The sequence below is a fragment of the Phasianus colchicus genome, chromosome 10 (assembly GCF_987193195.1).
Source record: "Phasianus colchicus chromosome 10, bPhaCol1.hap1.1, whole genome shotgun sequence".
Lineage (NCBI taxonomy): Eukaryota > Metazoa > Chordata > Aves > Galliformes > Phasianidae > Phasianus > Phasianus colchicus.
The window spans coordinates 15,057,468-15,082,339 of NC_143445.1; the positions used below are offsets into that span (position 1 = coordinate 15,057,468).

Sequence of the window (24,872 nt, forward strand, 5' to 3'; positions counted from 1 at the left end):
CTGGCCAGAGGCCATCTGCCAGAAATGGCCCTGGCACAGGGCGTCTGACACACCCAGCCCCGCAGCCCCAGCCCAGAGCCGCCTGCAGGCCTGTGGGGCTGGGAGCCTGCAGGCTGTGATGAAGGTGAGGAGGAAGAGCAGTCCTACCCCAGCTCCCCACTGCTGCCCTGATTCAGGGGACAGAGACCAGTGGCTGGATTGCTTCCTCCTGCCATTGCTGCTGCAGGTCCTAGCACAGGTCTGTCTTTGGCTGAGGGATGTGAGCAGCCAAGAAACCCAGAGAGAAAAAACTGCAGAATGAAAGGGGGCCACTGTACGGTGCAGACAGGGAAAACGCACCAAGGAAGCGTCCAGGAACAGCACTCCGGATGACGGACATCCTCACCGCCTTGCATGCATGCCACTGTCAGTGCCACAGGGCGATTCCCCACCTGAAGGCTGGACGAGGTGGTTCCACCGTGCCCTTGCGATCCTTCCCCGCATGCCATCGCCTGCTCGGACAGGAGGTGGCAGCAGATGGCTGCCTTTAGCATCCAGAGGGCCCAGGAGCAGCTCTTAGAGACTCCAGGTACTCGGGGTCCGGACACAGGGCAGGGGATGCTCCCCAAAAGCAGTTCTCCTCCATGGGGATTACTTTCACCATCCTTGCCCTGCTGGCTCTGCAGCCCCCATCTGACGGGGCACACACAACACAGTACAAAGTGCCTTGCTACAAATGTAGATGTTTAAAAAAAATCACTCATCACAAAATCAGCTCATCACAAAAATAGATGACAGCCTCTAGGAAGCTCTGATATTATTGATTAATGCAGGATATGGCTGGCAACAGGAGATACTGGGAGCAGCAGAAACCAATGAAGAAGTTAACTGGTGGAAGAGTGAAACAGGAGTGAAAGCAGAGGACAGAGGTGCACTGCACAGGTTTCATCTCTCAGTAATCAGGAATCATGCTCAGATAATGTCATGATCTGCAAATATTTGTCCCCTACACCACCTGTCAGCCTTCACCAGAATAAAACTTGTCCTGTAGTACCAAAAATTTTAACTTCAGTTATTTTCCAACACCTCAAAATTTCCATTTCCATCTGCCAACTAAGGAAATACCAATGGGCAATCAAACCAGACCAGCTAAAGAAGTAGTCCCAGGAATCTGTTCCCCCTGGATTCCTAGGGCAACTTTCCCCAGACCTCTAACACCTGAAGAACAGTTGGATTGCAGTGTTCCTACATCACCTCTCTAAGGCAGCAAAGGAAATATCAGGGCTGGGTACCAGTATTCTGAAACAGTAACATAGAACAGCAAGGACACCAGCAAGAGGAACAGACTGGTACAACACCAGCTTGACCCCAGCTTTTCATTCTGCCTCTGCTGCCTCATACTTGGCTCACTCCAGCCTCTGTCCTCGTTCACACTCTTGTTTCACAGCAGTTATCATCCAGGCAGTGCACCACAGGCCTAGTTTTCTCCTGTAGAACCAAGTGAAACTTGATTTTTGGGGGAATGCAGCTGTGATTTTTGAAGTTGCTCCTTCAATCAACCCTTTTTAATTTATTTATTTATTTTTACTTTACCTCTCACGTATCTGACCTTCCAACAGGAGAGATTCACACAGCTGTCTGTCAGAAATGTCAGAAACCAGAGAGCAGCTTCCATCTACTCATCTCAGACAAAACAGACCTACTTTCTAGGAGAAAGCTGTAAGAAACAAGATGGATCCTAGAAAGCAATACTGACTGAAAACTCAAGAAGTCACCAACACTATCTCCAGTGTCCTGAGATGATCATCTGCTTTCACCTCCTGGTCTGTTTTTAAAAGTGTCCAGCATGAAAAATTGTGTAATTTTGTTCAGAAATTGATTAAATATTAACTCCTTTTACTCTCAGGAAACACTCTCTCATCTATTCTCTACCACATTTTCTGTTTTTGGGTTGAACAAAGATTTTTGGCCCTATCCACACGCAACATGAATGTTTTTCTTTTCAGCAGCTGTGTATATTTTTTTGAAGACTATTCGCAGTACCCTGGCTCTTCATTTACAGAAAAACCCTTACAAGTTAGAGACAACTTGATATAACAGCAACTCAGATTTGTTCAACTTCATTGACTTCCTTAGAACATTTCAGGCACTACAAATAAGAGGAAGCACATCTCCAGCCTTCCTGCTCTGTAGAAGCAACAGAAACCACATAAAACAAAGCAAACCACACTTTTGGGTTCTTTCTTTTTAAACCAGACGTAGAATCTATTTATTGAAGATGGTATCAGAGTGGAAGACATAGACTTGCCTGCTTTACAGGTTACTATGGAGACATCCTTCCCTTCATTATTCTGTAAACAGCCCACATTACACAGAAGTGAGAAGTTCTTTCTTCTGTCCATTCAGAAACTGCCCACGATCAGAGTGTTTCACATGCTATGAACTAACAAACATCTCCAGTGAATTGCTTTGTTTCAGACCAAGCATGGTCAAGGGGAACTAGGCTAACCTTGGTCAAAAGATACACGTTACATAGTTGTTCTGCTGAAGTCTCATCAGGGAACTGATGGTTCCCTTCCTGCTGAGTTCCCAAAAGCTTTGACATGCACCCCCAGAATAACACAGAAAAATCCCATCAGGCACTCTTCTCCTCAAGCATGTTTCTAAGGAATCATTGTAAGTTCCTTTGCAGTGTGTCAGAAGAGGACAACCAGTAATATCAAACAGTTGATAACAATTGCACTGTTTGACTCCCAACAGCCTTTAGGTCGCATCAACATTTTTTTTTCTTTTAGATAAATACAAGTAACTGGCAGCCTATAACCTCTTCTATAGTCAATAGTATAGGATCACCATGACATATTATCTGTGCATCTCTAAAAATTTCAATCTTTTTATTTCACCAACACCCTCTAAATGCCCAAGGTGTAGCACCTATAAACTTTGGACCTTAACACTGCTTCCTCTACACAAACTTCTTGACTGCTCACTATAGTTTGCAGAAACCACAGGAATTGTCAACTATTTCTATCACTTATGCTACACGTATTACTGTACAGCTTTCTTAGAAATAAGAAGTAGAAATAGGACAGTCAAAGCTGCAGTAATAGGTTAAGATACAAACTGAATGAGAAACAGATAACAAACAATCAGCAAGACATAAGTAGAAGCACAACAGTTGACAACGCTGCAAAGATGACTCTTGGCTTCATCAACCAAGATCCACATTACAAGCCACATACCCAGAAGCCTTGTTTGATGATGATCTTTTGGTGGAATGACCACAAACAGGACCGCCAATTAATCAGGTATCACTCCTGTCAAAGGAGCACAAAACCTAGGCATTTTTGGCCATTAGAATTGCTAAAACCATCAAGCCGACCACCACCAAGGGGAAGAGGTCTCCATCAGATACCATGTCTGCAAACCTGTCACTTTTCAAGGCAGGAACAGCAAGTGGGGCAGGGATCTGAGTCAACTGAAATGAACTCTGCCAGACTGAATCCACAAACATTTGAGGGCTGAGAGCTGTAGGTATTTCCCCAGTGCACAGTAAATATCAGTGCCAACCAAACCTTGTGCAAAGCCTCACAGACTTTGCCTGTCTTCATCCCAGGGCACTGAAACAGACCAGCACAGACAGCCTACAGCCTCTGATGATAGAGCTCGAGGATATAGGTTAAACACATAAATGCCTCTTCACAAAATAATCCTACTTTTTTCCCCTCTCAAGATGCAGAGAGTTTCTTTTACTTTGCAAAACCGCAGTTATTCCAGTGCAATTTTTTCTTACATGGAAATGTGGATGATTACCAGAAAAACAAATAATTGGGACGGAGCCCAGTTGGATATCACTGAGGGAACTAAGCGAGTATGCCTTGTGGAGGAGGAGAGGAGAGTTACACAGTTAGGAACTCTCTGTTGTCACATTTAGGCTAAACATGACAAGCACGAGCTGCTTGTCCTCCTGCTGCTACCAAGCCCAAACTAACCACTCACAGTCAGGAAAAATTGACATCCAGGTTTTCTCAGGGAAGAGGTTTAAGAATATGACTCAGGAAGTTACTTGGATATACCTCTTTTCCTGCCCACATTCGTGTAAATAAGTAAACACGTGCTTTTTTTTTTTTTTTTTTAATTCCATCATATTTTTTAGAATTTAAACCTGGGCTAGAATCATTTCTTGAACTGCATTTTTATCTCCTTGGATTAAATTTGGATTAGTCACCTCCTGAGGGAGATGAGATGTACTGTGGTATACTCTGTTTTCATAATGGAGTTTACCCTCATTCTCACTGGCCACAGTAAGCAAATACTGCAGCAACCTACAGCTCAGAAATGATACCCTCTCAGGTCAACCCTCACATTCTTCATTAAAGTAAACAAAACAGATGAAGGTGAAGTCAGGATGAATGCATCTATTTTCTATTCCCACATAAAGTTAGTTTCTTCCATATGAGCGCACATGAAATATTTTGGCCATCTGGAGCTGAGAAAGGACCAGAATCTAACTCATCTGCTGGCTGGTCCAGGTCTTTGCCCTATCTACAATGCCATGAGAAGTAACTTCATTACCCAACATTTTATTTCCATCTTTCTCACAAGTTTCCCTATAGTTGTCCCCTTCTCACAGTGCTAAAGTATTATGGGTCAGGACTTTAAAAACATTCCCCAAATGGTTTTGTGAATATTAGAATCATTGACAGCTAGAGTTTAAGGTCAGTAAAATACAGACTCCTAAGTCTTAGCTCTGCCAGGAAGAGAAGAGGAGGGTAATAAAGAAAGCAGCAGCTACGTTCAGCAGGCACATTATTCTTACTCAGTACTGCCAGGAAGCACTTTGGGATCCTGTAGTCACTTATAGATTCAACCATACAGGATTGAATCTTCCAGGATGAAAAAGTAGCCTGTGGTCTGCTGCCACAGTCTGCTCCAACATCTCAGAACTTCACGTTGCTGGTGTCACACTCCTGAGCTACTGACACTACTTTATGTCCAGCTCTTCCCAACACCCAGATACAGGCCAACATTGAAATAACTGGTACTCATTAGAAATTGTCAGAGAAGCCTCTAAGAAAAAGCAAGCATTAAGATCAAATGCACTTGATCGCTTTTCTCTGATCTCAGCCCAGCAGTTTAACTCCAGGATTCTTCATGCACCAAAGGCTCAGGACACCAAGCACAAATCAGTGGTTTTGCAGGTAACAAATAACATGAGCACGCACGAGAAGAACAGATGCTTGCGGTCCTAAGGGTGGAATTGACCAAAGAGAGCTATGAATAAGCCAGAACTGCAAGATGCAGCTCAGATACCCATGCCCCTGCTGGCCCATAGTGATAGATTTCTTGCCTCAATTCCAATTTGCCTCAGATACAGATTGCATCTTTTTCACTAAGGCCAAAACCCTGAGAGCCTCAGGGAAGAAGAGCCGAGGACATCCATCAGAGCCGACACTGAGAAAACACCGTGAATTATTCATAACACTCAAATAGCAAAATTAAAATTAAACTACCTTACAAGACAATGGGAGATACGCTAACACTGAAGAAATTCCAGGGCTGCCTTCGTGTGCTGTACAGCAAGCTGTAGCTAGAATGAAATACTTAATGGATAAAAGCATTGTCTGTTTCCTCTGCGGATGGGTAGATTTCTTGTTTTGCCTACCAGTACCAAAACTTTACATAACTGTTGGCTTCATACCTGAGGCTATCCTCCTGAATCAAAATCTCTCCCACATTGGTAACAGAAAGATAGACTGCTTCTGGCTTTTTAACTTGTTAATTATGAACTTGCTCTTGTTTGATTCTCCATGCCCCCTTCTCCCTGTGCGATACCTGCCTTGGGAAGTACATGGCTTTTGCATCAGCGTTCAAGTCAGTTTTCTGTACTTGCTTAGAAGGCTGTCAGGGCTAGTTTTCGAGGTATGGTCTCCTTTGATGACTCCCAACAAGCTCTGCTAGAAGACAGACAATTCCTGAAATGTATTTCGCTCACTTGTTTTTTAGGGTTCTCCACTCCGCAAGGACTGACAGTGTGTTAAAGAGAGGCTCTCCAGACTGGATTTAATGCTACCATATGCTAGACAGAATGAGAACCCATACTGCAGGAGAGCAGCCGGTACATTTCCACGTTAACAGAAGCCTGATTGCAAATTACATTTAGTGTCAACAGCTCAGTTCACTGCACACAGATGCCATGGGGGACTGTAAAGTTAGCAAGATGTGGGGGAGTATGGCTGAATTTTTTAAGAAGAGCCTTGGCTGATAGGATGCCACAGACATTTGGAGCTGATGCCATGGAAGAAAGCTGCTGCTGCATTTGTTCTGCCAGAAATAAATAATAAGAGTAATGTCATGAGCTGTTAGTCAAATTACAAATTCTTGCTAGGCTGGTGATTATGTGATGATACAGAAAGCAGTATCAGAACCATCAAACGCTGCTCTTACACCTTGACAGCCAGCATATAAAGCCTGTCAAGGAGTGTTCTCCCTTTCAAAACAGTTCAGCACAAGACAAGATGGACTCCTTGTTGGTGCACGCCGTGTCTCCCTGGGCTGGCTGCAAAGTGCACCTTCCAGCCATTAGAACAGACTCTGTGCAACCAAAGGCATGATGAGACTACATAACTTGGGCAGATTTTTGTCTCTGTTCATGGATCTGCTCAGAGCAGGTGGACAGTCAGAGCTATGGCCTCTGCCCAAGGCCCGTATCGCAAAGATACACAGATCAGCTCATCCTGCTGGGCCTTTTGATACGTAGGCTGAACAGTGTGGCCCAGGTCTTGTTACTGATCTGAGCTCCTGGGGCACAGGTGCAGGGCAACATAAACATGCACAGCAATGTATTAGTAGATTAGTAAAGAGAATTTCACTTTCCAGAGCTAGCAAGACAGCACCAATGCACAGATTACCTGAGCACTTTCAAATATGAAATGAAGCCACAGGTACCTAAGTACCATTTGTAAAAGACAGACCCCGTGCTGCAGGATAAATGCTCTGCTCCACATGAAAAAGGAGAGACCTCTTCATTTCTTCTCTGCCCTACTCAAAGGAAAACATCTCACAGTTCAGCTGCTTAGATCAGTGCTGCTAAGTGAAGCAGACAGTCTCTCAAGGCTCCTTGTCCAGCATGAGCTCTCTATGAGGAATTCCAACATTCCTGAAGAATAAGGAAAAGCTTTCCCCACCCCCACCATACAGCCTGCAGAATTCACTGTTACTGAAGGTCACTAAGTCAAACACTGCAGCTGGGTCATTTTATAGCCATTAATAATCGCTGTAGCTTGGAGAATGAAGATAAAAGTGATGTAAATCCTGCTCTCCAGGACACAAACCAATCTTCACCAGAGTCACAAAGGAATTGCTCCCACACACATTGCATGAGGGACTGCATTGTCTACCAGGTGCATGCAGGAGTTCCTTTCACCCCATCACGTGTTATCAGAAACAGACAAGTGTGTGCCCTGTGCCACACTTCAGTAGTTTCACAGATGAGTGACTACCAACCAGGGCTCCATGTTGCTCAGAGATGAAGGCATTCACATAATCTCCTAAAACTTAGTATCAGTGAGGTGGAAATAGCTCCCATGTGCTGCCTGGTACAGTTCAGGAATAAAGCACTGTGGCTCAGCAGTCCCCTGGGTCTCTGGCTTTACATTTCTGGGCAACAACTTCGCTGCTAGGCAAAAGGCATTTTCCAGGCTCTCCCTTAAAGCACATTCCCAGGAATCCAGCATCCAAACGAAGACAGAGGGAAGAGCCAGCTTCCCAGGAGATCTCTTAGTAAAGAGACTCCGCACTGCAGGGGGGAAACAGTGCCCCCAGCAATAAACTGGTTTAAGGAGGAGCTTGGGGTTTTGGGCAGTAAGTACAGAAGCACTCACCAGGGGCAGGATGGGCACTACAGGCATGCTGGCAGACTGCTCTATGTCTAGGGCACTAAGTGGTTTTAATAGGGAACAAGGATAGTTTAAGTTGGGCCACTAAACACCAAGCTTCCCCAAGGAAAGCCTTTTTCCCCCCCACTCACAAAGTAAACTAAGTACATTAGTCACTTGTCTAGGAATGATCAAGGACCAGGACAGAGCTCCCAGGCAAGACCTTAACACCACAGTGCACAAGCAGTGAGACAGAGCACATACATCTTCTGTGAATCCCAGACATTCTCATGCAAAGTCCCAGAACAAAACACAGAAACAGACACTGTGGGAAGAAGGCTCCAAGTGCCCCAAGTTGTTTGAACAGTCAGCTAGAAGCTTTACATGGAAGAAAATGCTCTGGAACAGGTAGTAGCTGGGTTGGCCAGTGGTGAGCCACAGAAATGGTGGCCTTTTGGGTGCCCACACAGCTCAGGAAATTAAATCGCACAGTAGATATGAAAGTGACACCTGGTTCCCATCTGGAGCTAAATGTCCTCACTAACATTGTTTTGTGCTTCCAGGCATCCGTGCTTCATCCTATGAAAGCAAAGAAGCCCTCTGTTTTAATGCAGCTCTTGGTTTCAGTTTTCCACATTTTTTTGTGCATCTTAAATTAATTGGTAGAGATTGGGTTTTCTCGGACTTCCTTATGAGACAATTGACCCCTTTTCAACATGGATGGTTTTGTTTTACAGCACCCCATTTTTTGTGCTGAGCAAACTAAGAACTAGAATGATGCCAACAGCACGTGGGTGCAATACCAAGTTTAGTGGTCAGCTCTTTCACTCAGTCACACCACAATGCTCAGGCATAATCACAGCTTTCAGAACTCCAGTAAGACATCCAGAAGAGATATCACCCTGAAGAATGCACTAGCATTTCCAAGAGCGAGCCCCATCCTGAATTCCATGGAGATCTCCCTTGGTATATCTTATCACTGAATAAAAAAACTAAGAAACCTTCAAAACAGAAGTTCTCCTGGTGATGGCATCCTTAGTTATTTTCTGCAGGGAGCCATTCTTCCCTCTTCCCAGTCCCTTTCATCAGCCTCACCTACATTGTCATCACTCTTCCTTGGTCTTCTCCTGCACAGGACTTTGCTAAAAAAAAAAAAAAGTGACTTCACTTACTTTTGTAGGTTTGTTCTGAATACCCAAACCAGACAGAGGCACCAAAGACCTTGGAGGCTCATCTGTTCATAGTGATACCAGCAGTACAATCCTTACTTATTTCTGTAAGAAGAGGAGCCTGCAGAAGGGCTCTCCCTAGATCCCTAGAGTTAGAGAAGATGTGTTTATTATAAGGGATTGTTGTGTTTGTTTTTTTGCTTTTGTGACATCTACTAGAAAAATGAGAACTGTGTAGCCTATGTTCAGTTTTTCCAAGCAAGATGTTAAGATATAAATTTTCTACACTTTGGAACAAGGCTCTGAAATCTAACTCTAGTGCTGTGGTTGTGAGTACCTGCCAGGTCTTAGCCACATCCATCTGACTGACACATCCTTGGCCCCACAATAACCCCACTTCAGTTGGCAGAAACAACACCAAAGGCAGACCTGCTCAGCCTCACACCTATTCCCATCTGAGAAGGAGAAATCTCTAGAGGATCTTTTGGAAGATTGTTTTATTAGTAGTATCTTACTTGAGAGACATAAGACATTTGTAATTAGACAGCACACAGCTTCCCATACTTACGTGACACAAGGCACCACCTTAACACCACAGGGACCACGTGAAATCCTTTCATCCTCTAAAGTTCAAGATGTTGCTCTATAGCACAGAACTTGAAGAGAATAATTAAGCTTATTTTTGCTATTAGTAAACAATTCCCAATCTGTTTTTCCAAAACCACTGGACCAGTGGTTCAGCAGCCATCTCACACATGCTTTCCAAGGTGCAAGCAGTCTAGTCATGCCCCATCTCTAAGGCATCTTACATCTCCAGGGAAAGTCACGTCATCCTAATAAAAGCCATCTCTGCAAGGACTAAGCTCATCTGGTGATGGAGCAGGGCATTCCTCCTGGGACAGTCTCTGGCCATACACCAAGACAGAGGCATGCTGTCCTTCAATGCCCTATGCATACACTGAAAGCTCTAGACATAAATGCAGCTAGCCAGAAATCCAATGGACAGCTAAAGGTTAATCTGCGCTTGTTTGATTGTAAAGCACCTGAGATATGACGACAACACATTGGCACGCTGAAATAGCAACATATTATTAAGTACCTTCTGTCCCCAAAGGCTAAGACACTTTTAAAAAAATAATAAAGCTAATGCACATAATAGCCTGTGTCTTGTTATTTAAGAAATCTCTTCCCGGCATCGGACGTCGACAGTACGTGTAAATGCACTTTCTCCAATAACTATGCCCAAGGAGCAGCTTGATGGACTGCCAGACAGCACAATGACTGTTCTACCTTAGCAACGTACAGAAGATGACATGTTCCCTTTAAAACTAATTGCTTCATTCAACAGGAAAAAAAACACCAAAAAAACACACACAACCTTTTACAAAAATCCTAGCCTGGTATCTTTGCTTGATGAGCAATTTCAGACTCCACACTGAAGCTTTTGTTTGTTGTTAGAAGACAGGGGCAGAAAAGTGTTTTGTTAAGTCAATTTAATTTTCATACTTAGTGAAAAAGAGTTCAGAAGGGTATTTTTCATTTTATTATTTGAACATTTGCATTACACGTTCTGCTGGGCCTTCCCTTATGTGACTCAAGGCTGACAAGTTCAGGCTGTCAAACACAACCCTTTGCATCAGATAAATCACCCTACACCAACATCCTGTTATAACTATTGACACTGGCCAAGCTTTGCATCTGAAAGTCAGAAAATATTCTCAACTTTGGTACTACTCTTATTGTGCATTCTCACATGCATAACATGAAAATACTTCGAGAAACACTTCCAAAATTCACAGCATTCTTAGCATCAGACTGCTCCCCACCTCCTCAAATTAAAAAGACAGGAATTCCATCTCTTGCTCCTTCAAAAGAGAAGCAGTTGTAATGACTACACAGACAAATCAATGCCATTTCCAAAGGAATTTTCATTTTTTTCTCCCGTTCTTTGAAAAATTATAACAATTTCACAATGAGCCCTAGGGAACAAGCTCATGAAAATGCACAGAGCAGACAGCATGAGGAAAAGTCTTTAGTCATATATTTCAGGAGGCAGCAAATGGGCCTCTCTGCTGCTCTGTGAGAATAATTATGTATGCATTTGCTGTATCCCATAATCATCATCATCATGGAGATGACATTTCATAGCAGAGTTGGGAATCTGCCATTCCCAAAATTATTTTTTGTTTGGAAGGAGAAATTATTCTAAATAATGTCTGGGGAGGATAGATATAGGAGAGCATAAATTTGAGAGTCAGACTTTACAGCCATAATCCTATCAACTAGCTTTCTAAATAATTTTATTCTATCATTAACTCAACTCCACATCTGCAAAACAGTAATGCATCTGTCTATGACAGAGTCCAAGGCTACTGATAATTTCTTTGAGATATTATGATCTGGTGTATCAATGTGGACTACTCAGATCATGCCTGCATGGAGCAATTCCTCTGGACTACATAAAGCCTTGGCCAGATTTGTAGGGGTAGGGGGACACTCTTCATTGTTTTATCCTGGCAAAAGTGCTCCAATGGAGCAAGTCATTGCATGGCCATAGAAAAAGAGATATGAAGGAGAGGGAGTATCAAGAAGAGCTGAGTTTAATTCTACCTTTGCTTAACTCAGACAGCCCAGAGTCATCTCCTAACTGGTGAAGAAAAAGTTAAGGGAAAGAAGCAGCAGCTCAAGGCACTGAGAATTCAGTGAACTGTCCCCTCCCCGAGGAGGGATTCTACCCCACCAGGTCACAGCTAGTATTCTCAGAGATATGTCAAGGCCCTGTTATCAAGACCCAAACCAAGGGAAAGACTTACCCAGTTTGCTCTGGCTGTACACGTGCTGCTGGGTCCCTGCAAGCACAGAGAAGAGGCTCCTGATACAAGAAAGCTGGCCAGATCTGCATGCATTGTCCATGACTATTCTCCAGCATCCTGGCCTGCTTCCAAAAGAAAATCAGCCTACAAGTAGTTCCACATTAGGCCACATTAACTGATCACAGAAGTAGATTTCACTGCTTTTTGAGATGGTGTATGTAACTGTACACACAGCAGTACCTCCTCTGATAAACTATGCTGCCACACAGAAAGTCATAACATCTAACCATTAGTAGGTGAATTATTTCACTTATTCCTTATTCCAGTGGCTCTGTAATACAGAGAGTGAATGCATGCCCAACTGCATGCCTTCTGCAGATTAGATCATTGCTTCTGGAAGAACTGCACTATATTAGGCATCAAGGCCTCATTAATAGTCACCGTGGGCAAACGTCACAGCACTCCTTTGCACAATATTCCTGCAGGCCTTTGGCTTTCCAATCTCACACCAGCTTTCCACGTGCAGAAGCTTCGTACAGGCTGAGTGGGCTGATATGAACCAGCTTGGACCAAACTGGGCTTGATCAAGTGCAATTCTAGTTTGAAAAGGGTTACTTAAAAGTACTCCTAAATTTCGACGTTGGGAACAAGTATTGGCAAAAACATAGTCTTAATGCACTGAAGGCTCAATCACTAAATTAGCTATGAACCTAACACACAAAGATCAACAGTCTTTGCTTCTATGCTACCTAAATGTGTAGCAACTATTTGCAAATGCAAAGCATATTCTCCAGGTGTCCTGTACAGTACACGCTGTGCAGAAAACTGCTACCAAACTTCAAGCTAGGATAAATTGCTGGCTGGACAAGAAAGCAGCACTTATCCAACAACATGATGTCACTTATGCATATGTGGGAGAAGGAGAAAATCTTGATTTGTTCTGGCCATAGATGAGGGCACAGCTTGAAATTAATTGATCGTGGGTGCATTCAAAGTAACAGCCTGATCCAGTTCCAGCAAAATCCAATAGCAAATCTTGGTGCACAACTACACTGAACGTGCCAGACTTTCTTCCCAAAGACTTTAACTCACGCTTAATTTTGCAGAAGTGATCAGACCCTCTCACCTTGTTCAGGGAATTTCTCATTAGGCTTTTGTTATGAGCTCTAAAGGAGCTGGGGAGAAGATAAGTTGATATTTGAGAAGTTTTCTTTGTTATAATTCTCAGCAGAGAGCCAAGTTTAGATGAAACTTGCATGAAGTTTATTCTTCAGTCAAGATTCCAGCCCACAACCTTTTCTTTCCACCTGTGTCATCTCCACTATCACAGCATCTTAGTATTTTAGAACCTCACTTTCTAAGTACTGCATGAGGCAGGAAGATGTTTGCTGTCCCTTTTCAATTAACAGAGTTCTACAGAATTATCTTAGTGTTCTAACAGTGGTATTCTGCAGGATAACTCTTCTGGCTTGCTCGCCCATTTACTTAACAACACTTTTCCCTGCTGTTTGCTTTTTCCTACTGATGCCTTACACTCAACTTGGAAAGCAAAGCTTTGACAACCTGCTTTATTCCCATTCATAATCATCTTAACTTTCTGGCTCTGGTGTGCTCAAGACCACTGTCACACAGTTGTTTAAATCCAGAATTATTTGCTGACATGGAAATGGAAACTAATTCATCGCTTTTCTCTTGCCAATAGACTGAAGTGCTGAAAATTGAAACAGTCGTCCTAGAAGATGGTCAGAAGATGATAAACGTGGATACTCCTGACAACTCCAGATCAAGAGTACTAAATTCATAAAAAGCCAAAAGATGAGTTCTCTAAGTACCAGCGTCACAAAATTGGAATCTCAGTGTGTTTTCTTAGAGCTACTTAATAGAGGGAAGTGTCTTTATTTAGCACCTGTCATCTCAAGTTCCCAAAATGCTCTCTGAAAAATTAAGTTTCCTAATAAGCTTCCTAGCCAGACATCAGGCTCCAATTTACAAGGGGTAAACTTACTTAAGGTCAACCAGCATGGGAAAGAAGAGCTGGGAAGCAGCTCCAGGAATCCAGAGGACCACACCCCTCACTAGCCACTAGACCACACAACTGTCCCCATTTTACTCGAGTCATTATTAAGTAGGATAGAAGAACTCTGTGGTTTTATTTTGTTAGCTGAACTCTTGCATTAATGTTTTACTGTCCCACTGATGTTTTGCCTAGAACATTCTGTAATCCACAAATTAATGTGAAGAACATCCAGTGCAGTTTGGAGAAATAAAAAAAAATTTCAAATGGCAATAGAGTTTTGATTTCCAGCAGTTTCATAAATCAAAAAAGCTGGAGAAAGAAGGTTCCTTATTTTATCTCACATAGACTTGTGTAATGCCAGCAAAATCACTGCCCTTCCCAAAACCAAGCAGAAACCCTATTGTTGTGGCAAACCCCATCTGGTCATTTGGAGAATTTAAAGCCTCACATCATTCAAGTAGTCTGTTTCACATAGATAGTGAGGGAATCTGGCTCCAAATACATGACCAGGGCCAGAAATAAGCATCCTCTACCTACGCACAGTATTTGACAATTTTGACTCCCATTTTTATTCATCACTTCACATTATCTGTATTCTTGCCTTTGACTTCTGGGATATAAAGGTTACTTGAGAGTAGAGAAGGGTTTACAGGATCTTTTTTTTTTTCTTAAATCTCTTTGTGAAAGGATTATTCTAGGTGAAAGCAAATCCTCTTCTTTTATAGACTAGTCCATACTTCACTCTATGCAGCACGGTACGACTAATACGAGCCAGTCGTATACTGATCCTAATACGACTCAGTCCATACTCAAAGTCTTTGAATACACTCACAGGAAACTGGCCAAAGATAATGAGGCTTAGATCAGGCTTAGGCCCCGCTATATAAAAGTGCCAAAGCAGTTGGGAAGGACATGCCTGATCACAGAGATAGTCCTGATCAAGAAAAGCCACCGCTGTCATCTGTCAAAATCCAACACAACAGCCTGCCTCAAACTCAGTATGGAGCTAGGCAGAGCTAATCCAACCCAAATTACTGAACATCTGTTTAAGGCAAACGAATTAGTAAACATCTCCCATCCGCCAGACAGCATCAGATGTCTCAAACCAACACTGCCCGAAGCCACAACCCCCGCAGACGGCGCGGATCCCACTGGAGCTCTCCCAGTGCTGAAGGCAGCAGCGTGCGGTGCTTCGGGCTGAAGCAGAGCACGGGTAGACGTGAGGTCTGAGTGAAGCTGCAGGGAAACAAATGCAACTACAGGGCTGAAACAAGAGCGAGTCTGTAAGATCAAATGATAAAGAAAGAAGGGGAAATAGCAGCAGAGTACATCTGTATTACCGGTGGGAACTGGGTGGAGGAGAACGTGCTGCAAGTCAGGGTAAGTTGCTCTGTGCATTCTTTCCAGTCCTTACAACTCTCTATGCAGTAAGACTGTTCTCTCCTCTCCCTCCAACCTCAGAAACAGCATAAGTAGTTTCATGATGATAACAGTTTAAGAGAAACAAAGCCAAGTTCCTCCAATCATTAAAGGTACCGTACCACCTTACACCAAAACACAACTGTTAGCCTTAGTGCCCTCAGCCAACTTCCAGTTCATCTGGCAAATAACTGCAGTAACAACCAGGGAGACGTACCCTAACATATAAAAATTGTTCAGTGTTCTAATTGCAGTCAGATGTAGACATTTGTGCCTGGACATCAAGCGATCTGCATGTAGTTCAAGCATACCTAGAGTGGAGGAAACTAAAAAGGTAAAATACAGATCATAAAGCTAAGGAGAAGTTTTAATGCTCCTCAGGTAAGCACGAACACAGCATAGCCTTCATGGCCTCAGCCAGAGAACAGAGGTGTGGCAGACTGACTCTCCTCTTTGGTATACCTGGAATGATAACACTGATATCTGGGTCTGTGAGACAGTAACTTTCTTAGCACAAGCAAGATGAATTTACTTGCTCACAACTTCTAAATCCCTTATGGCCACCCACAGGTGACATAGAAATAATTGCCCTGACCTTCAACTCTTACACCCTCTGCCCTGATTGGTGTTCTCATTAGTGGCATTGTCTGTCTTGGGCCACTTCTAGGATCCAGCAGCTGATGCATACTCAGTGCTGTGCTGCAGCAACTTTGGATTTACCACACTGTGCCACACCAGCATAGTGTTGGTAAACGCTGCAGCAGTTGGGTTAATACTGGATTTGTACTACACATAGGACTAAAACACCAGAGTATCAGATATTTATGTTTCTCTATTATTTAGCCGTTAAGAAAGGAAAAAAAAAGTCTGTGGAAAGATTTAAGAGCAGTTTTGGGTCCAGATCAGAATATCCACTGGAAGATGATCAAGAGAGTGTAAACCAATTGCAAACAGATTGTACCTGTAATCACTTCTCCAAATGAGAAATCTTATAATAGGAGTAATTTTAATAGATCAAGCTTTAATAGATCAAGCACACTGTAGACATCCCCACAGCATCTATGAAAACATACACTCAGTAGAAACAAAAATATGACCAGTTTCACCTCTGGTTATTATGAGGTCTCAGAGCATATGCAGCTACCCAGATTATTATGTACGTTACTATTGTGCTTGGAGGCTGCACCTGACTTCTTAACCACCTTTTAATTAAAACCTGCCTAATATAATCAATGCTGTCATGTGAGTGAAAGTTTATGAGTGGTTCTCCATCAACTGACAAGCTATGAGTGAGTACTGCAGGAGTAACACAGCTGGCCCCTTTCTTCAAGGGTTTACAGTATGGATAGGCAAGGGAGCCAGACAAAAAGACAGATTGGCAGAACAAGATAGACTGTAGAAAAAGTTGTAAAGTAACATAGCGGTGATACTGCATGCTTCCAGCTTCAAATAAAATCTCTGGGGCTAAGTAATAAAGGCCTGTAAGAACATACCCAGAGGAATCAGCATCACAGAGAACATTACTGCTGGGTACAACCGCAATCCATCTAGGTGGCAGACAAGATCTGGCACCAAGATAGAACCCAGCGCCAGGAAAATCTGTGCCAATGACTTTTTAAGGACACAACACATTATCGAGATGAGCAAAGACTACTTTACTTATGACAGTAGCAAAAGGCAGCCAGCCTTGGTCACGCACATTGAGGGAAAGTACCCAAATACTTTAAACAGCGGGGAGGTGCAGTATGAGCCTTTCAGCTCCTCTATCAATGCTTAAGCACACAGTCCTTCCAAACATACAGCTGTTGGAAGCAGTGAAAAGAAGTTCCAGCAGAGATATGGATTTCCATAGACTAATCACACTGTTGAAACAGGTGGACACTGCTGTTCTATAAGTGGTAAATGAGGTAAAAAAGTTTTGGCTGAGAAAGTAGAACCACTACATTAGACATCCTTCAGACACTTAAGTAGACTCTAATCAAAAAGAACTTGACATTCAAACAAGATAAAGACAAGGTCACAAGCATATTTCTTGGCTTGACTGGGTTATCTGTAGTCTACTCAAAAATCCAGCTAGAAACTCCTGAGCTCCAGCTTTGCCATCTGGCTGAAGAGAAGGTGGGGTGTTCGGGCAGTATTTCCTTCTCTTAAAGCAGGCCATGAAGATGACATTTCAAACTACAGTGCAGCACTCACACTGAGAAAGAAAACATTTAAAAGAGGTCAGCAATTGTATTTCTCCATCCACAGTTGACTGACTCATTTCCTAGATTTTTCCAAAACTGTCTATTTGTAAGTCAAACCTCCAAAAGTGCTGAAAATAACAGAGCACATCCTTCCATCCACCAACATGGTTCTTTTACCCAAAGGACAAGATCTGTCTGCAACACAGTGATGGAAAGCTACTTCTGTAGAAGCTCAAAATTGTTATTCTTCCTCCTCATCAGTAGCAATCAGTAAGGTCACTGCAGCACGAGCTCCTGCTGAATGTCTAAAGCCATTCAATTAATCTTAGTTTGCTGAGAACTCAGAGAATTTAAGTAAGGTCAAAGAGTTAAAAAATCAGACTTTGCATTTCCACTGACATGATGCTTCCTGAAGAGCTGACACAGGCATATGAATTGCTCCAGTGAGAAGAAAATAAAGCTTTCTGCAGACAAGAGCCTAACCATACATATATTTACTTTGAGCAGGTAGCAAAACATTTGGGTAATGCATCTCTGCCTTCCACCTCCTTTAGTTACAGTAACCTGAAGTCTTTCTGCAGGAGAAAGACTTCTTGTTTCACAAATAATTTGCAGTGTAGTTACTATAGGATTACACAGACATACTCATCTATTCCCTCAGGTGAAAACTGACCAACCACAGATGGACTGCTCTAACCCCAGGGACAACTTTATCCCAAAATGCCATCTCAGCCTCTGTTTTATCTGCTAGGTGTTAGACCTCTTGAACAGACAGCTCTTCTCACATTAAAAAAAAAAAATAAGAGACAATAGAAATGGGAGGGGGGTGGAGCCACATAAAGAGCTCCAAGTCCAACAACTATGCACAACGAGCCTGGACACCCCACAATTGCTGCACAACTGAATTTTGTTCAGGCACATTAAAGACATTGAGAATGTGCTACAGAATTCATGGATTCTGCCCAAATACAGGCTACTACGAGGTCATGAAAGTGATCTTAATCAGAGACACAAATCCAGGTGCTCCCACAGATGATCCCAACTACTTCCTTAGCGTAAGCAGTACTCACGTATGACTCAGCTACACACACATACTTGAACACACGCTTGAACAAGCTTGTGCTCAAACCAAGTTCACAGCTAGACCCCAGTACTGGGACTAGCACTGAATATACCACCTTTTATGGCTGGTGTTATAATACAAAGACAGCACTTCAGCAGCCCAGCCAAGCATGCCTGCCAGTCAGCCCAGCCAGAGCTAGAGGTTCTGGGATCTGCAGTCCCTGCTCAGGTCAAACCTCAGAGCATAAGAGCTGAACAAGACAGTATTCAGCCTGACAAATTACCAAGCTTTAGCTAAAAGGATCTCAGCCTTCTAACAACTTAGCTTTCATTATCATGTCTCGACTGTTTCCATCATTTGCTAATGTAGAACAGATTAGAGGGTCTATCTATATATTATGAGATTCTCCCTGCTGGTATGGAAATGCATTTCAGCAATTATTATAAGTGGCAGCCAAAGAAACCCAGCCTTTCTGATCAACTTACAATTGCATCCTTGTAAACAAGGAGACAGATGTTGGTCTGATCACCAGCAATGGGAAAACAGCTTCTAAATGCCATGTTGAACACAAAGCTGTGCTTGTATCACCCCCGCAGTTGCATATGTAGCAGGGGATTCCTGGCAGCTTCCCTAACAGGGAGGGCAAGCCAGGGCAAGGAAGAAAAGTGGCAGGAGCATGCTTTTTACCAGCAGCATTAGCCAGAGTAGCCTACAGGCAGCTCTAAGATGAGCTAGGGTGGGAAAACAAGGAACTGTGATTCATAGTGAATCCTTGCTCTAAATTCTGCTTTCTCTCTCCTTAGCTGTGCTGGGGAGCTGGCTTAAGGAGAAACCTGTCCTTTTTGTGGGGGTGAAGGAGGAAGGCATCTGAGACAGCTGTGTCTCTGACTGATGAGTGGCAGGGAGAGTCATTACCCTTTCAAAATAAGCATACAGGGCATGTTTATAGCATTAGAGTCTACAAAGATCTCCTACCCTTTATCAATGTCAAGAAACGGTGTGAGGTGATGGTAGGTGAAATGACTGGGAAAACAGGCCACCAGAAGTTTTTACCAGGGAAAACTCTAAGCATGCATAACTTTGGATGCAACCAGTGCTCTCAACAGACCAATCAGAATGAATCTTTGCATCAAGGGTATAAGCCTTTTGCCAGGAGATGCTGGCATCCACCATGTCTAGATTTGCATGAGTTCCTTCTTGCAAGTACAAAGCACCATGAGCTGCATCCCCAATGTATCTACCCATCTGCTGAGACAGCTGCATTTCCTCACTGCCCAGCATTATTAGCCAGGCACTGTTCCCCACTTCCCAGCACAAAGCCTAGTAGCACACAAGGACAGCTTTATTCAGGGAAAATTGCAAAAACACAATATCATTTCAAAAAGAGCAGTGATTCATTTGCTTAAATGATAAATGCCAGGTAATCTTGGCAGTCATCTGTCAGCAGCATTCCATGCCAATAGAGGCCCAATAGGTAAATATTTATCTTCCATTTCACCTCCCTGTCCCATCCACTGAATCCCACTCATGGGTTGGTATCAGTGGTCAATAAGATAGCATAGGAAGGTATCTCAGGGAATGGCTCTGTACAGAACCTAAGTACTTCCTGATCTGTCGTAAGAATTCACCCCTGATCCAGGCTACATGCAATAGTGTTGGCAAAGGGAATCACTGGAACTAACTACTATTTCAGGAAGAATTTCTGTTCTGCTCTGCTTTTGTTGAAGGCCACCACCAACCCTTGAAAGTGAAAGACTGTTACAAGAGTTGAGCAGAACTCTTGCTACAGAGAATCCATATTCTGCTACAAAGTAAAAGCCTCTCTCCCACTTCGTGATTTAGCTGCAGTGACTCCAAAGCCGCCATCAAAAATCTGAGCACCTGATCTGTATTTCCTCATCTTCTAGAGTTTATCTTCATAGTACTGTATATTAAAAGGGTCTGCAGAAGAAGCAATTCTGTGCTCATCCTTCTTGCTGTTCAACAGTATACAAGCAGGGTTGTTACCTCCCGTACCATCAGACTGAAGATAACTCTGAGCTTTGCCCTCTCATGGAGGGTTAAAAACTGAATATGACAGCTTGCCAATGGACCCTCCTCTCAAAACCACTCAAACAGATAACGTTGACACAGACTCAGCCCTGGTACCGTCTGAATAAAGTCTCCAAGATGAGAAAGCACTTCCCTTATGCCAGTGTTGTGTAATGCCAGCATAAAAGCAGCAGCTGTCCACAGGTGCTCTTTGTGAGGTGTCAAGGAAGTAATACCTTACAAATGCAAAGCTGCAATTCAAGCATGAGATTTATTTCAAGAATGATCTTAACACCCATTTAACAAGACAGACCACTTCTGGCAGCTTGCTCATGTTGGAAGCACAAGTGTATCAGATCCACCCACTACAGACTAAAATCCCTGAAGTGCAGCTTCTGTCACCTCCAGGCATGACCTGAAGGATCCTGCATGAGAGACCCTGTCCTCCTGCTCCCTGCCACAGCATAACCAAGGGATACCTGCAAGACACCTCAGCAATATCCTGCGTCCAGAACCTCTGTGCCTTCTACACCACCCAGGCTTCACAAAAATCCTCCTCCTGTTCCATGTGTGTGGTTTGGGTTTTTAGATTATTACTTTAATAGCTTACCTCATTTCACACCTGCCTCTTCAGCCTGAGGGCTGAGACCAAGTTGGCAAAAGCCAGAGAAGCTCAGAAGAAAACATACCTGACAAACAGGCCTCTCCTTCTCTCACCAAACAAACCAAGCCTAATGCAATTCCCACCTCACAAGCAACACACCCATAGGACAAAACAAATAGAAACAACCCCGCAAGCAACAAGAAAAATCCCAGGTTGAAAAGAGTGACTTGGCTTTCCTGAGTAGAAGTATTAACCTCCTTCCAGGCCAGATACCACATGAACATGGGCTTATTATCAAGGAACTGAAAGAGGCATTGAAGACACACCAACACCTGACAAGAAGGTCTCATAACCCAAACCATGCTTACACTTGGCTCTGTGTAGCCACTTGTCCCTAGCTCTCTTCCCAGACCCAACGTTTGTATATATCTATACCAGCCTCTTGCCAGGCAGCTACCCCTCCAATGTTACAGGTGCTCTTTGTTTCAGGAAATAAGCACTGAGTTATTCAGTCTGTTGATTCATCAAATTCTGCCTGGTGGTTTTGGAAACAGCAGGCTTAGCTTGGCTTCTAACAAGTCCCGCAAGAAGCAAACCATAATACTAATAAGGATGCTTGTACTCGATACACAAATTGGAACTTTTCACATGAACTGTTAATACAATGATTATGGGATGTCACACATCATTAACACCAAGCTACCAGATCATTTGCTCCTAGAATTTTGTTCCAAGGCCTGTCTGACATCCTCCCCAAATCCTGCAGCATGTAAGTTAACATCACAGCAAGACTACAAGCCAGGCAAAATTCACGTTTTACACAGCACTTATCTCATTAATAGTAAGTAATGCATTGACCAGTCAGAAGAAAAATATCTCTCGTGAATACTGAGCTACCAAAGTCACAAACACATAATCTACTAATATTGGTATGGTGTCATACTGAGCTAAAAAACTCCCAAAGTTTCTTCTGTCCTCCTCTTGTACTAGCTGGAAGATTATTATAACAATCTAATCAATATATTGATTAGACCATAGCCAAATAAAACTATGGGAACCTAGCATAAAAACAAGGCATCCAAAAGCAAAGGAAGAAATGAAACACCCAAAAGTACCTGTAACACTACAATGTGATGGAAAGTACCACGATAACAGAGGGGTGGCAAAGTCTTCAGCTATAAGAAATGAAGACAAGCCCAAACGCAGTAGCCACGGATGCAGAAATGAAGAAAAAGAGCAGCTTACCTTCAGGAGTCTCATAGGCAGGGATCTCCAGAAAGTTACCCTCACCTCCACTGCCAACCCTTAAATGAGGTCTGGGAAGGGGTGCATCCTGGCTCCACCCATTCCGGTCATCAGGTACATCGCATGCACCTGAGCTCCCTGGGCTGGCCCTGCCTTCCCACCAGGTGCTCAATCACTGTTTCAGGCCACGATTCAGCTGTTCCTCTACACTACCAAGTCTGCAAACCTACAAGAATATAGGAAAGGCTCCCTGGTAGACTTCATGACTTTGTCCTTCCCCACATAGCAGCCTAAATCTGCTTTTGAGCAACTGAGATTCAAGATTCTTTGGAGTGTTAGAAACAATCTTTTTTGCTATTTTATACTTCTGTATATATTTTTTATGTTTACTTGTTTAAATATCTTCAGAGTTCAAGGATGTTTGGGTGTAAACTCACAGTCAAGCCTGAAGCCTTGCTCCTATGATGTAACCTGGAAAGTACATACAGCAGAATAAATTGTATTGCTTGGGTAGCCGTACCAATAACAACAGTGAGAATGTAATATTCTACATGAAAATAATTGTTAGCAACAACAGAAGACACACACGCACAAAAACCCAACGACAATAAACATTAAGCTATTCTCAGAAATGTATGGTTTTAATGCAGTCAAACCAGAATGGATTGAAACCCTACTGTAGCACTTGGGAAACTGCTCTTAGAGTGGGGTTATGGGTAAGTTCCTGAAGAGGTACCTCTATAGGTAATGCAACAGACAGGGCCTTCCTACCTTTTGAGCAAAGATAAGTTTGAGACCAACTTTATAAAAACTATGCAAGAAAAGGCACCATTCTCATTACACTGCTGTTTCTTCTGTGACTGCATGACAGAAATTACTCCCTAGACAGCTGTTACAGATGTCGTACTGCATTCTAAAGGCAAAACAGTAGGGAGTCAGCTGTGATATAAACACTATGCCAGAGCACCCGAGACTAATTGCTGGCCCACAGTTTTGTTATAGACTTGAACTACTAACTTCCAAACACAGCTATTTATGTGCTAAAGTCAATTGCTTCAGAATTGCTTCCTAGATTGGATGCACAGAGCTTCTCTGAAACATAGGCTTGAAATTAGAAAGCAGGAGTCCTAGATCCTACTAGGTCCTATCCCTTCCCTTTAAATTTTAGGTCAGAGCATCTCAGCACTATCGTGGCTCCCAAAAGTATATCTCAAGATATAATTAACTCAAGTACATAATAAATCAGTAACAAAATAAGAAACTGAACCCAGTTCAGATGCCCTGACTTTATGGAACTCATTGTCTCCAAAGTGTACAAGAGCCTACATTTTCCAGCACTTTGTCCAATCCACATTTATGCATTTCCCAGAGGGAAAAATATTTCACGGTCAAACAAGCATCAGAGTTGGGAAAAATCTACTAATATTTCCCTCTGGGGTTAAAGGAGTCTAAAAACACCATGAGAATTACATTTAGACAAAGTAACTCAACAGACAGGAGGACAGGGGATGGCCTCAAGTTGCACCAGGGGAGGTTCAGAGTGGATATTAGGAGAAAGGTCTCCAAAAGAGCAGTCAGGCACTGGAATGGGCTGCCCAGGGAGATGGTGGAATCACCACTGCTGGGGGTATTCATTAAGCATGGAGATGTGGTGCTAAGGAACGTGATTTAGTGGGCAGCATTAGTAGTAGGTGGATGGTTGGACTAGATGACCTTAAAAGTCTTTTCCAACCTTAACGACCCTATGATTCTATGATTTCATCTTACATTATTTCAGGTCATCCATCCCAGCTCAGGTCTCAGACCTCAACTCCTCAGTCATCTTGGTCTGATTTACTGTTTCTATGCTATCCTCAAATGCAAACCAAAATTTGCTGAAGTCGGTAGGTGAGGTTATTTACCTTAAAGTATTTTCTCTAAGGCTAAAGGTCTGCAGAGATAGCACAGATGAGTCTCCCACAACTTAAAGGCTTGACTGAAGTATTAGCTGTTAGAAAGCAGCCTTCTAAGCCAATATTGGTCACTTTGGTAGCTGAGCATGATGTACGTACGTAATTTTGTAACCTGTTTGGCTAACCTAGTCTTAACCACTTCTAATGATCAGGAACTACATGGTGCACCCAGATGCTTCAAAGTGTTGGGTCAGTATCCTTACCACTAGCAAGCTTCCCTAAGCATCATTCTTGATCTTCTCTGTTGGAACTGAAGTGTATTGTTTCCCATCTCACTTCCATTGTTATGGAGAACAACATCATCTTCGTTCTGTGCATGAGTCTACGTGTCCTGAAACTTTTGTTGCATTTTCTTTATTTTAATCCTCATTTAATCATGAGAATTGCTTCAAGGTTTGCTTTCAAGATCTCCAATTGCTCTCTCCATTCTTCTTCGGCATTTCCTCATTGTCCACATCATCTCAAAGTGTACCCAGCAAATTGGGCACACCACTCCATTTTCTTTTCCTCATGACTG

General features: G+C 43.0%; 2 long non-coding RNA genes across 2 annotated transcripts in view; both read right to left on the reverse strand.

Annotated features, from left to right (window-relative positions):
• LOC149916624 (uncharacterized) overlaps window positions 1-24,872 on the reverse strand; it is a 91,829-nt gene that overhangs the window by 50,630 nt on the left and 16,327 nt on the right. The gene's annotated exons all lie outside the window — the stretch shown is intronic.
• On the reverse strand, window positions 6,700-11,946 carry LOC149916625 (uncharacterized). Its single transcript, XR_016469656.1, has 3 exons — window positions 11,839-11,946; window positions 8,858-8,998; window positions 6,700-8,435 (listed from the first exon to the last, which is right to left on the reverse strand). It is a non-coding gene; the product is annotated as an uncharacterized LOC149916625 (long non-coding RNA).